Source organism: Dendropsophus ebraccatus, chromosome 9, assembly GCF_027789765.1.
Source record: "Dendropsophus ebraccatus isolate aDenEbr1 chromosome 9, aDenEbr1.pat, whole genome shotgun sequence".
Classification (NCBI taxonomy): Eukaryota; Metazoa; Chordata; class Amphibia; order Anura; family Hylidae; genus Dendropsophus; species Dendropsophus ebraccatus.
This window is the reverse complement of record NC_091462.1, coordinates 100,300,144-100,309,209: the sequence shown is the minus strand read 5'-3', so window position 1 is coordinate 100,309,209 and position 9,066 is coordinate 100,300,144.

Genomic DNA, 9,066 nt, shown 5'->3' with positions numbered 1-9,066 from the left:
TCCTCTACAGACGGAGAATTCTCTGTCTGCTGTCCATCGGGGCTCTGCAAAGTGACTGCAGAGCCCCGATGGTAGCCATGGAAACCGGTAGCCTCCGGCTTCCTGGCTACTGACGCGCCCGTCAGCTCTGCCCCCTTCCCTCTCTCCCCTGCCGCTGACACAAGATTGTAACAGCGGCAGGGGACAGAGGAGAGGGGGCAGACATAGGGACATCAACTTATGGGATCATTATGATCCCATAAGCTAATGTCCTAAAACGACCTGGGCATTGAGGAATCAATGACCCCAGGTTGTGAAGGGGTTAAACGCCTCAACTTCTCAAATTCCCTGAACTGACTTGTTAGAGCGGCGGTGCCCCATTATAGGACCACACTGGTATCAGGGGGCTCTGCAGAACCACCCATACTCACAAATGTTTGTAAAGGCAGATGCATTGGTAGGAACTGGATGGTATACACTTGTGGCAATGAGACTGAAGTCAAGGATTACAGGTTTATATACTCTTCTCCAGATAGCAGTGTATTAGAACTTTAGGTGTGGTGAAGCGCAATATTCCTGTCACGTTCTCACATCTATATTTAGTCCGTGAGTCAGACATGTTTGTTTACACCATATTCATTGAACTTCCCTGATGCTTGGATGTAAACTTCTCCCAGGGTTTTACCGCTAACCCCAGAATAACGTACTCCTCTGTCACCTGTGGGGTGTAGTTCCAGCCGAATCATGTCCACGTATGTCAGTGTGATTGCGTCAAAGGGTGTCTTTTGAGTTATTTCGAAGAGAGTGTTTATTATACTACTTCCCCTTTAAGAGAAAACTGTATCATGTAGCGTGTAGGTATGTTAACTTTTGCAGGACCAGGAAGTTTGGTGAGCAATTAGTCCTTATCAGGGACTTAATCCATATAGTTCCATAAAGCTTAGTTGCCTCAAAACATTTATTAACAGTTATTTTATTGATTTGGTTGGTGGCGGTCTCATGGTGGTTGCTGTTTGGCATCCTTTTGGTTATTGAACATAGCGGCAGAGAAGTCAGCCTTGGGCACCAGGTTTATATAAGAAAAACAGCAAAAGCATGGAGGCATGGGGTATCTGCTATGTTGATTGCATAATTACTCTATGGGTCATGTTACCCAAGACCTCTCATCGTGAATAACAATTTAGCCGACTGTACATCATCCTATATGGGCATAGGAGCTTTGACAATGCGATCATTGCAGGAACCCACCTGTGACTGAAGAGTATCATCCCCCCTCCTGGAGACTAATAATTACCTCCGTACTAGTTATTGCCTTTTCCTGCTCCTTCCCCCAGTTCCGAGCTGCTGCTTTGTGCTGAAGAAATAGAAAAATGCGTATGAGCTGTTCTCTTTGTCTCCCCCCCCCCCCCCCTTCTGAGACAGCTCAGGTAAACAAGTCCCTGGCCAGATGTCTCTGCACTAATGCAGCTTTATTCAGATGAACCCTCCCAGCATCACAGAGTGCAAAGACAGGATGGTGCGTGACGCGTTTACATGAGCCGTTCCGGAAGGGAGAGGGGAGATGGAGTGAACAGCTCACACACAGTTTTCTGTGTCTTCAGCATAAAGCATTAGCTCAGAACTGGGGGGGGGGGGGAGAGACAGAAAAGATAATGGCATGTATGGAATGAAAAGTCTCCAAGAGGGGGATGATTCAACATGTACCATAGAGGATCGGCATCCTAATAAAGAGAATGGCAGAACAGGTGCTTAACATGTATTCAGATGGGATGCAGACCAATTACCCCCATTATCCACTTAACAGTCACATTGAATGGGGGGGGGGGGGGGGGGGGAATTCCCCAAATTGTCATTTTTTAATGTATGTCTTAAGTCAATCTTGTTGGTGCATAACTCCCATACATTATTTCTATATTAGTCACTGTCATCACCAAGTATTGATTAATTGCAGCGTCTGAGACCTGCGTGCGTCAGTAGTGCGCTCCACTCCCCGGATGGTGCTTCAGCCTTATAGACTATAACAAGTGTCGGATCTAGAGGGCGGCTTGAGAGTCGAACGCACTACTGCTGCACTCTCTCCCCGGCTGTATCTTCCCATCACAGCGGGTCTCAGAAGAGAGACACACTGCAATCAATAACTTTTGGCACGCCTGATAACGTGTTGAACGTTTTTTATAACTCATTTTATCTCTAAGATAGGTAAAAAGAAAATTCCCATCAGTCTTAACTTTCCTTTTCCTTATGTGTGACTGTAAGGAGCTTTCTGTTCTGCAGGACAAGTTGTAGGAACCATTTCATGGTAGATATATTGTATTAATTCATCACTGTTTATTTCTTCTGTGGAAAAATAAAATAAAAAAGCTCAAGAACAGATGGGGGGGGGAGGATCTTTTTCCTACACATTTTATAGTGGAGTAAAAATAAAAATTTAGAAAAATTTAAATTTTCTGGGTAGGTACAAATGTTATACTATATGTATAGTTATTTTTAAAACTTTTTTCCAGTATTTAGTATCCATGCTGAACACCCCCCCCCCCTCCCCATTGCTGTCATGTGACCACACAGACCTCTGACAGCAGTCCTGCTTCTCTATTCTAGCCTGTTGTACTACGCTACTGCATCTCCATCCTGTATCTAAAAACTGCTGCAGTTTTTATGCATGCATCTGCTATACATTATACTCCACATGCTGATTGCTATACTCTACAGTAATTTATAATATCACATATTCAGCTGCTTATGGCTATGTTCACACAACGTCTTTTGAGCTCCGTTTGAAATGACGTCCGTTATTTTGAGGCTAAAACAATGGACGTCATTTAGCTGCCTAGCCTAGCAATGATGGCTGTTGGTACATTATTCTAGTTTGGGGTTACTAACTGGCCTTTGGGTGACGCTTAATTGAAAAGTCCATTGAATTTAATAGTAAAAATGGACAAAGAACAGTGGAAAAAGAAAAACTGTGTGTGAACAACTAATAAAAACATCCGCTGTTTGCAAAAGACGTCCGAAAATAAAGATCATGTTTATTATTTTGACGTCCACGGTAAAAACGCCCGTTCTTTAATGCATTGTGTGCATTGGACGTCCGTTTTCCCATTGACTTGAATGCATTGCCATTACAGTCAGTTAAATTGCGCCAAAAACGGACGTTATTTTAAATATCAAAATCGGCCACCTTTTCTTTATTTTTGACGTTGTGTGAACATAGCCTAACACTGATAATCATAGTAATGCTTTGGTATACTCAGTATATTCATGCATTATATAAAAATTATAAAAAAAGTGTAAAAAATAATCCAAATCCACTCTTAAACGAAAACAAATGTTTCCATAAGAAATTATTGAAATGCAGACAATTGGTTCCACACCCCAAAAATAATGATTTTTTTTATTATTCTGAATAACATGTAACACAAACGAAATAAACATTTATATAGTGACCGGCTTTTTAATAAAAAAAAAAATTATTAAAAAAGCAATAAAGAAAAAAAATCTAAAAAAAACTAATTTCACTTCTCCAGGTCCTGATACCTCTTAGATAACTAGGTTATGTTATATACTCCCACACCCAGATAGAGGTAAGATTGCTGCAAATCTCGTCCTCCATGTCTCAGGCAGATGTGTAATATCTATAATGACACCGGGTCTTGTCATAAAAGCCTGTAAAAGTGCCTCCCCCGCTGCATTATAAAAGCCCTCAGAGGCCACTTTTGGTTAGTGTATTTTAATGAGGGATCACTGGCTGCTAGACAGGTCTCTTTGACACACAAGACATTTTGCCCAGTTGAGGCAATAGACACTGGCAGAAACGATAACAATTAGTAATTTTAATGTTCCTATGTGATAAAAAAAAAATTTAAATTCGAAATATTCATTTTCATTATTTCATTTAGCACTCTATAAACCAGTAGTTCTGAAATACAATGCATGTAAAATGATAGTGATAAGATGCCAAAAATACTAGGTAACCTGCTGATGTCTCCCTATAGAGCACAGGGAACTGAGGATGAGGATAAGTTTCTCACCTTCATCCTCGGCACCTTCTCTGTGCAGTTTGTAGTTAAATTCCTAGGCTAGTAAGGCGATTTGGTGCACTAGGCTGGGACTACTGCCCCTAGTGCACTGATCTGCCCCTGACAGGCCTGCCTAGTTCTAATAAATATCAGTGGAGTTTGCTGGCCGGGGCAGATCAGAGCACTGGGGGCGATAATCCTGCCCCCAGTACATTACACCACCTTACTAGCCTAGGGATTTAACTACAAACTGCACAGAAACGGCTCAGAGGATGAAGGTCATCTCTGTCTATTAGGAGAAACTATGATATCTGTTTCCCCATTCCATAATACAAACCTAAGAGATAATTATAATAACACAGAGACCAGAGGCCTGAAGGCATGTCAGCCGCCGATCTCATCATTACATCAATCCCAGGAAATTGATTATTCTGGAACTCAGGGCCCTTTTACATGGGAGGATTATCGGCAACAAGCTTTCCTAGAAACACTCATTTGGCCGACATAATAATAATGATATTTATTTCATAAATAAAAGTGGCAGTGATAAGCCGAGAAGCATGAAAATGCCCCCCCGTCGGCTGATCGCATCTTTTGAGCGGCACTAAAATTTATTGTTATAGGGCTGCACATCTCCCTGTGTAAACCGGAGACGTGTAGCCAATAACAATGAATATTAATGGTCGCACAAACAATGCAGTGATTGTTTGTGCCCCCCCCAGGCTCGCAGAAGTGGGGCCCCCAACCCCTTTAAGGTAATATGGTGCGACTGTTTGCTTCATTGAATCAGTCAGGCAATCGCCATTCTTCTAAAGAACCCACTATATCTTGCATTAAATACCAGGCTGTGTTTTTGAAGGGGCGTACTACTGCATGTATCTCTGATGGTTCCAGAAACGAGTGCTGAACTTGATCGGAGCTTGTTTGCAGCTGCGGGCTGTATAAGGATCCTTAGTGATTGGTAGCCTATCCTTGGGAATGCCCGTCGAGTGTAGGGGTGCTGACACCTAGAACCCACACCAATCGGCTGTGATACAGAGCCCCTGTAGGACCTTAGTAGGCTTTAGGCCAGGCCTAGCATAAAGTGTCAAGATACAGAACCTCAGAAGCCTTTACCCTGCACTTGTGTATTGCTGCTGTATTACTAATACTGTACACTGAACAATTTTACTATAAAGTGGCCAACCCCTTTAAGGGGTTGGCCACTTTATTATAAAATTGTTCAGTGTACAGTATTAGTAATTGTACTCACTGTATATACTGACAGCAGCTCCCTGTGTATCTCATAGAGTTAAAATCCGATTCCCCTCCTCCAGGCTGGGCTGCCCTGCTCTGTGGTGTTTCTGTCCATAAGATGGCTGACATGGAGGAGCATGTGACCATGCCCCACCCCCCAGTGTCCACCACTGAGCCTTTATATGCCTATAGTGGACAGTGGTGGGCAGAGCATGGTCGCATGCTCCTCTATGTCGGCCATTTTATGGACAGAAACACCACAGAGCAGGGCATCCCAGCCTGGAGGAGGGGAGTTTCATTTTAGCTCTATAAGGTACACAGGGAGCAGCTGTCAGTAAGAGGTATGAGTACACTTACTAATACTGTACACAGATGATTTTTACTATAAAGTGGTCAACCCCTTTAAGTGCAGGTAAAGACTTTTGGCTAAAGCTGGGAGTCATCCAGCTAGATGTCATCTCAAATAAATGAGACAAGGGATTAGTGACCAAACACATGGGCTAAAGATTGCCAGTTCCAGAAACCGGTTACACGTCAGTTTGTGCGTTACCCTCGCTGTTTTTACCCTTCCACTATAATAATGGGAATTATTTTATCAGGTCCGTTACATAAAATGTAAATGAAAATCAATCTTAGTTCCAGGTTGTGATGCAACAAAACAGGAAAAACACTAGGGGGGTGAATACTTTCACAAGGCACTGTGATAATCCATCTCTTTCCATAGGAAGGTTGGGATCATATTTGTTTCCTCATTCCATAACTCATTCAGAAATTTACAAGATTTTGTTATACTAACAATGAGACAAGAGGCCTGAAGGCATCTCAGCAGCAGTACAAATCTCTGAATCACTGCATTGATACCTCTGATAAGAGGTTAGATGAATCTAACCTGTTGATATGTCCCCTCTTACCTTCCTCCTCTGCGCCATTCCGCTGCAGTTAGTCTTTTGCTCCCTGGTCTGGTGAGACCTATGAGGCCCCCGTTAGGAGCACTGCCCATCCCTATAGCACTGATCCGCCCTTGACCAGTCCACCCCTTTTTAATGGTAATGAATGGCACGGGCTGGCCGGGGGCGGGCCAGATTAGCGCTATGAGGACAGGCAGTGCTTCTAATGGGTGCCCCAGGACTCCTAATGGTCTCACTGGAACATGGACCAAAAGACTAACTGCACCGAAACAGCACTGAGGATGAAGGTGAGAGACATACCTTCCTCCTCAGCGTCTCCTGTGCAAAAGAGACATATGATCAGTAGGTTAGATATGTCTAACCTGCTTATGTTAGGACTCGGACCATGCCTCTGGCCCGGCGTCCATAGCAGCCAGACTGCTTCTCAGGTTTTGCTCTGCTCTGCTATTCCATGTGGTAGCAGAGCCCAGTGTTTCACTCTCTGGATGATCAGCATAGGTGTTTTGAGTGTTCACTGATTATTGACTGACAGCTGACTTACCAGTTAGCTGTCTGTATCTGGGCAGGACCTGGAGCCTCAGCCCCAATCATGTCAGGGGCTGGGACTACAGGGTGCATAAGTATCCTCACTTGTCTCATGTTCCTTGCCTGAGATAGAGCCTATTTTATAGTGTTCCTTGATCTAGCTGTTTTCCCTGCATTGTATTTTTGGTTACCAGACCTTTGGCTTTTGGACTTGACTATTCTCCTGGATTATGTTTTGTACTGCGCAGCCCTCCTGTTGCTGACTTGGACCTCTGACCTTTCTGTATTGTGTTGCATTTGTCCTGTCTGTTGTTTTGTGTTCACACTATATAGGGTAGGGACCGCCAACAAGTTGTCCGCTGTCGCTAGGACTGCTGTGGCAAGTAGGCAGATGCAGCGGGGCGGGTGCCAGTGTTAGGGCTGCACCTGTCCTTTGTCTTGCTGGTCCTATATATCCTGACAGCTTATAGTTGCCCTTTAAACATAACAAGGCATATTCCTTCCGTATTGGCAGACCATGTGACAGCTATGGGGCAAAACCGAAGAGGGGGATATAGGGGTAGATTTATCAAACATGATGTAAAGTGAAACTGGCTCAGTTGCCCCTAGCAACCAATCAGATTCCACTTTCATATTTCAAAGAGTCTGTGAGGAAAGAAAAGTGGAATCTGATTGGTTGCTAGGGGCAACTGTGCCAGTTTCACTTTACACCATGCTTGATAAATCTCCCCCATAGTGTTTGTCTAAAGGTGCTGCTAAGGGGAATACACTGCATATAGCCTAATACAGCTGTCACTGGGTTTATACAAGCTGTATAAATGAATTAATAGTGAGCTCCCCCTAGTGGTGGATTAAAACAAACAAAATGTTATCATTTCTAAAAATGTGATACTATCTCCTCTTCCTGGTCCCATCTATACATAGGAAATGGCTGGAAATGGATGGTCAGCCAAGCACAGGCTAAAATGGATTACAGCTTTGGCATGAGTATGCATTTCCGTCATTTTCTGTGCATTCAATGGAGCTGGGGCCTGGGTACCAATGAAACTATAGCATTTGGCATATGGTAAGGAGAGTAATCCTAATTTTAGTTTTCTACCCAATCTGCCCTGTTTAAAAATAAAGAAGATATTGTCCCATGTGGATGGGATAGCATCTTGCACATTAGATTGAGGTCCTAACAGGCTCTAAAGAGCCTATCCCAAAGATTAAGGAGACTGAACCTCTAGAGTCAAGGAAAACACACTGCCGTGTCCATGGGATTAATCCAAGACTGTAGAACCCTTGTGAATGCTGCATTGTCCTGCTGACAGTCATCTTGTATCATAGAGCAAATGGCGGCCGTGAATGGTTATACTTGATCATCAACAATGCTTACATAACCCCTGCTGCCAGACAGCCACAGGGAAATCATAGGAGCCAGGGTACGTCTAGAAAACATTCCCCACACCAGTACACTTCCTCCACCAGTCTAAACAGTTCACACGTGACAGGAAGGGATCATTGATTCATACTGCTTGTGCTAAGTTTCTCCACAGAGATTGGGAACCTTCTGACCAGGAATGACATAGCTAGGATTAATACACATACTCACCTGGCCCAGCACAGTCCCCTGGCCTTCCTTATTTTTCTTAGCTCTGAATCGAAAAAGTGATGTCACTCGTGTGTAGGGGAGCTGGGACAAAGAGCGGCCTCTTGTGGCTGGAGGTGAAATGCTGCCTCCAGCCACAAGAGAGACTGGCAGGGTGGAAAGCCAGCGGCTTCTTGCTCTGTCAGTCAGAGTGCTGTAGCATTTCAGTGTTCATCATGAATGCTCACAGTTAAAGGGCCAGATGCTAGTCTGGGCCTGCAGACCCCCTAAGTGTATGGGCCCCATAGTAGTGGCGTAGTCTGCCTTCATGGTAGCTACACCACTGTGACCAGGTCATGTGTCTCCACAGTGATCAGGATCCATCTGGCTAGGCCAAGTTTCTCCACAGCGATCTGGATCCATTTGACCAGACCAATGTTCTCCACATACATCTGGATCCATATAACCAGGCCATGTTTCTCCACAGAGATCTAGATCCAACTGACTGGACCATGTTTCTCTAGTTTTTCTACAGACATCTGGGTCCATCTAACCATGCCATGTTTCTCCACAGAGGTCTGGATCCAACTGACTGGGCCATGTTTCTCTAGTTTCTCTACAGAGATCTGGATCTATCTAACCAGGAAGGGGCGTAACTAAAATTTGCTGAGCCCCATAGCAAACTTTTGATTGCCCCCCCCAACTGACCTCAAACCCATCAAGTGTAGTCTTAACCTTTAACATTTTACTGCAAGTGCTTGCCAGGAGCACTTGCATTTTAAAGAACATTTGTAGCACCAACGAGGCCACTGGGTTCTGCAAATGATAATGG